Consider the following 7,199-nt stretch of genomic DNA (forward strand, 5'->3'; position numbering starts at 1 on the left):
GAGTGGTGTGAGTAGTAGATCTGTACCAGTACAGAACGATAGGGCAAGAAGTGATATACAGTGCCAGTCAAAAGTTTGGACACACCTACTCATTCAAGGGGTTTTCTTTATTTTTTAAACTATTTTCTACATTGAAGAATAATAGTGAAGACATCAAAACTATGAAATAACACATATGGAATCATTTAGTAAACAAAAAAGTTAAGCAAATCAAAATATATTTCATATTTCATATGAGATTCTTCAAAGTAGCCTGAAGAAATAGCACCATTTTTACTTGAAACCTTTAACCTCAGAGATACCCCCCTACTTTTTTCAATTTCCACCTGAAGACATATCTAACAGCCTGTAGCTCAGGCACAGAACCAAGGATATGCATATTATTGGTACCATTTGAAAGAAAACACTCTGAAGCTTGTGTAAATGTGAATTGAATGTAGGAGAATATAACACAATAGATCTGGTTTAGATAATACAATTAAAAAAAACATACGTTTTTTATTTTTATATCATCATCTTTAAAATGAACAAGATAAAACAAACATTCCGATGATGGGGACAATTGATGGGGACAATTTCAGTGAAAAACATAAGAGGTCAACAGTACTTGTGCAAAGTTTCAGATAACTTCCAAAATGAGTGTGCCTACATGACATTTATCATGAAGTGACCCAGGTGTCCGACACAAGTAGCCCAAATGTACCCAAGTGACCAAATTGGTGAAGTTATACATTTTGAATGGAATAACTATATACAAAATACCAAAATGGTATTCTAACACCCCCCCCCCCCCCCCCCAAAGGAAAATGGAGAAAAAACATGAAGAAAAAAAATATATACATTTACAAAATAACACTTTCAATATTTGGAAGACCATCAGTCCTCTACACACAATATTATGCTGCTGATGCCAGGTGCCATAGCACATCCATGCCTGCAGAAATACATTTGGGCAGATGAACACCACTTGTGGCAGGAGCTGAAAATCATAGGTAAAGTGTACCTATGATGAAAATAACAGGCCTCTCTCATCTTTTTAAGTGGGAGAACTTGCACAATTGGTGGCTGACTAAATACTTTTTTGCCCCACTGTATATATATATATATATCCATGTCAGATATATATATTTTCAATTTTTTATTCAAATGGAATGGAGTAGAACAGCAATCACACACATGGCCACTGCGCCTGCTACTCCTCTCCATTTCCATATGAAATAGCCATTGGGCGCTGTTGGGGGAGGGCAGGCCCCACAACAATGGCCGGAGTTGAATGGAACAGCACTTCACCTTAGTGACTGTTCCCTCTGCTCTATACAATACATATGTTTATTCTATGTGATGATAAAAGGCTCATACAATACAAATATATTTTTTAATGTTTTCTTTCACAGTGATAGCGACTCCAACTGGGAGCCCCCGGTGCCAAGCTGCCCACTCTACGTGTGCCCCCTCTACTCCTGCCTCCAGTGGTGTTCATATGCCACAGTTCATTACTGCAGGCATGACTGTGCCTCAGGGCCAAAAGGGCACAGCATGGAGGCGTTGTTGTGTTCTGTGTCGCATGAAGTCCCCCATCACCTGCACCACTTGTTCAGTTTGCCTCTGCTTTACATCAGAAAGAGACTGCTATGGAACATGGCACAGGCAGCAAAATATTGTGTAGAGGACTTTCAAATGGTCTACCCCTGTTTTTTTTTAATGTTTTTTTTTTTATGATATATTTTTTTACATTTTTATATATCTTTTTTGTATGTTAGAATTGCTTTTTGATATGTTGTACATAGTTATTTGCACTGTTGTATATAGTTAGATCATTTCACCAATTCGGCCACTTGGGTACATTTGGGCAACTTGTGTGGGACACCTGGGTGACTTTATGCTAAATGTCATGTAGCTCATCCATTCCTGAAGTTATCAGTCTGAAACTTTGCACACCTACAGTGGCCCTCTTGTGTTATCCATCAAAATTATCTCCAGCATCCTATCTGACTGTGTGGCTATTCTAGTACATGTGAAAGATGATGCTACAACAATAAAAAACAGAAAACGTATGCTGTTTCTTTCTCTTTTCTTTCACCAGATCTACTGTATTATATTCTCCTACATTCAATTAACATTTCCACAAACTTCAGAATGTTTCCATTCAAATGATACCAAGAATATGCATATACTTGCCTCTGGGGCTGAGCTACAGACAGTTAGATTAGGGTATGTCTTCAGGCGGAAATTGAGAACAAGGAATGCAGCCATAACAGGTAAATTCTTTACTACAATGTCCATATATTGTGGGTAAACTTCCTGGGAAACTGGCGGCTTTTCACAAGCAGGCTTTAATGTGCTGGGCTTTGTTGTATAAACACAACTTTTCACCTCAAATATTTTATATGGAACAATGGGTCGATATTACATAGAAATAATATGTTATTTAACCATAAATGGTTCTCGAAAAACACTGTCCTTGTCAGCCAATTAGTTCATATTAGTGAGAATCTATTTACAAGGAGAGAATTTATGGAAAGATACAACTTTGAGGTTTCAAGCAAGGAATATGGCACTTATTAAAGCTATACCTAGTGGGATAAAACTTTACTTCAGAATAATGCATATTTTGGAATATCTCCGATTGTAAGCAATATCCAGGTGAATGGCATAGGTCTACTAGATATGAAATTCAACAATCGTTTATCAAGGGATATTTTCTACAGGAAGCCTATTCCCTCTGCAATATTTTGTTGGGCTTCATCGTTTGATGTAAACTGGCGCCGTGCTTGGCTCACTCCACACAACTTTATGTTGACCAATAAAGTAAAGGAGATCTCCTTTAAGATTATCCATAGATTCTATTCGTGTAATAGCTTGATTTCTAAATATATACCTGATGTTACCAATGAATGCAGTTTTTGTGAACTAGAAACTGAATCTATTGAACACTTATTCGGTCATTGTTTATATAGTGAAGTGTTCTGGACTGATGTAAAACTATATCTTGGCCTCATATTGCATACAACCATTGACATTTCTAGGTTTGACATATTATTTTACTACACTGGTTCCACAATTGAACGTGAGTATGTCATAAATAAAGAAATTCATACACAAATCAAAATGTATGAAGGAAAAGCCCCTTTTCTTAATTTTTTTTATCCGATTTGGAAATCAATTTAGTCATTAAAACTTAAACAAACCAAAATGTTTTAAAAAATGTATTCGCTACATATCTGTATTTGAATTGATATCATGTGGATTAGTTTTATTTTCTCTAATTTCTTTGTGGAATCCCTCTGGCTGTTATGTTTAGCATATTAATGTTAATAAAAATTAATTAAAAAACACCACTCCCCTCACAGGAAAACTCCTGCGCACGCGCTTTTTTCTGTTCCTTTCCACACTGCTAACGCAAGTGGAAGGACCGCAAATGCATTTAACAGATTACTGTGAGGTAATATAATGATTCATGTTTATTATTACCTGTTTTATGCTCATGTTTTGAAATTATACTTCATTACTATAACGATTATCAATACACCTGAACATTAATTCAGTCACCTCTGGTCAACAAAAACGTATTTCCTAGTACATTCATTGTCAAATTCGTCAACCAGCATCGACCCGCTCTGCCTTCTCGCAAAAGTAGCAAACTCAACAAGACCCGCCAAAAGCTCGTGCTGTCAGCGGCAGCGAGCACTCTGCCTACTCGCGCAAGCGAGGGGCATGTGGATGTAAATTTGCTAAACGCTAGCTTTTTATAATGCATGTCTACTAGGTTTGAGGTTTAGAGCACCTGTCTAGTGATTATTTGGCCGGGGTTCAATATCTGCCATAGTCACGATTTATTTGCTCTCCCAAAGCAACACAGGCCTAATACGTGATAAATAGCTAACTGTAAAGTAACGAGTGAGCGTTTTAGAAAATCATTGGACATATAGTATTTGGTTTCATGCCATTTTATGTCAATCATATTGCTGCTATAGCCTATAATTGATGCTTCGTGGTCTTATGCTGCCATCTATTGGAAATATTTAGCAATTAAACGTTCTTAATTCACATAAAGGCATTAGTGAAACAGCTGAGAAATAAATGGTATTTTTCCTATTAATTCCTGAAATCAGTCTCAAACATGCACCACCTATCCCCGCCAATTGCTGGACTTTCACATATTGGTTACTAGGTCACACCCAGTTCAAACCACATTTGAAAAATAACATGTGGCTTGTTTATCAAGTGTTCTGCCTTGCAAAAATATATATCCTCAAATAACAAATAACAAAAAATAGCAAAATGCTTGCATATGTTTTGATTTAAAAAAGTATCAAAACGCTACTTAGTACTATAATGGTATTTACTAACATTATTACAAAATCGTTTAAAAGTGTTCTAGGCTACCCTACCTAAGAATTAAGGTTAGGGTACCTAGGAGGGTTAGGGTTTTTAAGGCAAAAAAACTGTATAAATGTATAGCCCTCTAGCCTTCTGTGGGTACTACATAACTCATTAGTGACACTTGCTAGGCTCATAATCTGAGGTGGGCAACTGCGTCAGATCTACAAATCAATGAGCTAGACCTATCCATTCGATTTTGCAATTCTGAACCTGCGCAGCATTCGCTCCATTCGATGCCCACTAATAGACTGACGCATATCAAAATACTCAGCAGCTATTTAGAAACAAAAGTTATTTTTTTAAATTAAGTAATTTCTTAATAAAAAAATGTCTTACGGCTGTTTAGATCGGCAACATCTTGCAAATAGGACAAGGTCACAACAACGTGTACCCAGGAGAACAGTTAGCTTATTGTTAATAATACAATTCAATTCAATTCAAGGGCTTTATTGGCATGGGAAACATGTGTTAACATTGCCAAAGCAAGTGAGGTAGACAACATACAAAGTGAATATATAAAGTGAAAAACAACAAAAATTAACAGTAAACATTACACATACAGAAGTTTCAAAACAGTAAAGACATTACAAATGTCATATTATATATATATATACAATGTACAAATAGTTAAAGGACACAAGATAAAATGAATAAGCATAAATATGGGTTGTATTTACAATGGTGTTTGTTCTTCACTGGTTGCCCTTTTCTCGTGGCAACAGGTCCCAAATATTGCTGCTGTGATGGCACACTGTGGAATTTCACCCAAAAGATATGGGAGTTTTTCAAAATTGGATTTGTTTTCGAATTCTTTGTGGATCTGTGTAATCTGGGGGAAATATGTCTCTCTAATATGGTCATACATTGGGCAGGAGGTTAGGAAGTGCAGCTCAGTTTCCACCTCATTTTGTGGGCAGTGAGCACATAGCCTGTCTTCTCTTGAGAGCCATGTCTGCCTACGGCGGCCTTTCTCAATAGCAAGGCTATGCTCACTGAGTCTGTACATAGTCAAAGCTTTCCTTAATTTTGGGTCAGTCACAGTGGTCAGGTATTCTGCCGCTGTGTACTCTCTGTGTAGGGCCAAATAGCATTCTAGTTTGCTCTGTTTTTTTGTTAATTCTTTCCAATGTGTTAAGTAATTATCTTTTTGTTTTCTCATGATTTGGTTGGGTCTAATTGTGCTGTTGTCCTGGGGCTCTGTAGGGTGTGTTTGTGTTTGTGAACAGAGCCCCAGGACCAGCTTGCTTAGGGGACTCTTCTCCAGGTTCATCTCTCTGTAGGTGATGGCTTTGTTATGGAAGGTTTGTGAATCGCTTCATTTTAGGTGGTTGTAGAATTTAACGGCTCTTTTCTGGATTTTGATAATTAGTGGGTATCGGCCTAATTCTGCTCTGCATGCATTATTTGGTGTTTTACGTTGTACACGGAGGATATTTTTGCAGAATTCTGCGTGCAGAGTCTCAATTTGGTGTTTGTCCCATTTTGTGAAGTCTTGGTTGGTGAGCGGACCCCAGACCTCACAACCATAAAGGGCAATGGGCTCTATGACTGATTCAAGTATTTTTAGCCAAATCCTAATTGGTATGTTGAAATTTATGTTTCTTTTGATGGCATAGAATGCCCTTCTTGCCTTGTCTCTCAGATCGTTCACAGCTTTGTGGAAGTTACCTGTGGCGCTGATGTTTAGGCCAAGGTATGTATAGTTTTTTGTGTGCTCTAGGGCAACAGTGTCTAGATGGAATTTGTATTTGTGGTCCTGGTGACTGGACCTTTTTTGGAACACCATTATTTTGGTCTTACTGAGATTTACTGTCATGGCCCAGGTCTGACAGAATCTGTGCATAAGATCTAGGTGCTGTTGTAGGCCCTCCTTGGTTGGTGACAGAAGCACCAGATCATCAGCAAACAGCAGACATTTGACTTCGGATTTTAGCAGGGGGAGGCCGGGTGCTGCAGACTTTTCTAGTGCCCGCGCCAATTCGTTGATATATATGTTGAAGAGGGTGGGGCTTAAGCTGCATCCCTGTCTAACCCCACGACCCTGTGTGAAGAAATGTGTGTGTTTTTTGCCAATTTTAACCGCACACTTGTTGTTTGTGTACATGGATTTTATAATGTCGTATGTTTTACCCCCAACACCACTTTCCATCAGTTTGTATAGCAGACCCTCATGCCAGATTGAGTCGAAGGCTTTTTTGAAATCAACAAAGCATGAGAAGACTTTGCCTTTGTTTTGGTTTGTTTGGTTGTCAATTAGGTGTGCAGGGTGAATACATGGTCTGTTGTACGGTAATTTGGTAAAAGCCAATTTGACATTTGCTCAGTACATTGTTTTCATTGAGGAAATGTACGAGTCTGCTGTTAATAATAATGCAGAGGATTTTCCCAAGGTTACTGTTGACACATATTCCACGGTAGTTATTGGGGTCAAATTTGTCTCCACTTTTGTGGATTGGGGTGATCAGTCCTTGGTTCCAAATATTGGGAAGATGCCAGAGCTAAGTATGATGTTAAAGAGTTTTAGTATAGCCAATTGGAATTTGTTGTCTGTATATTTGATCATTTCATTGAGGATACCATCGACACCACAGGCCTTTTTGGGTTGAAGGGTTTTTATTTTGTCCTGTAACTCATTCAATGTAATTGGAGAATCCAGTGGGTTCTGGTAGTCTTTAATAGTTGATTCTAAGATCTGTATTTGATCATGTATATGTTTTTGCTCTTTGTTCTTTGTTATAGAACCAAAAAGATTGGAGAAGTGGTTTACCCATACATCTCCATTTTGGATAGATAATTCTTTGTGTTGTTGTTTGTTT

This window comes from Oncorhynchus nerka, linkage group LG3, assembly GCF_034236695.1.
Source record: "Oncorhynchus nerka isolate Pitt River linkage group LG3, Oner_Uvic_2.0, whole genome shotgun sequence".
NCBI classification, from domain to species: domain Eukaryota; kingdom Metazoa; phylum Chordata; class Actinopteri; order Salmoniformes; family Salmonidae; genus Oncorhynchus; species Oncorhynchus nerka.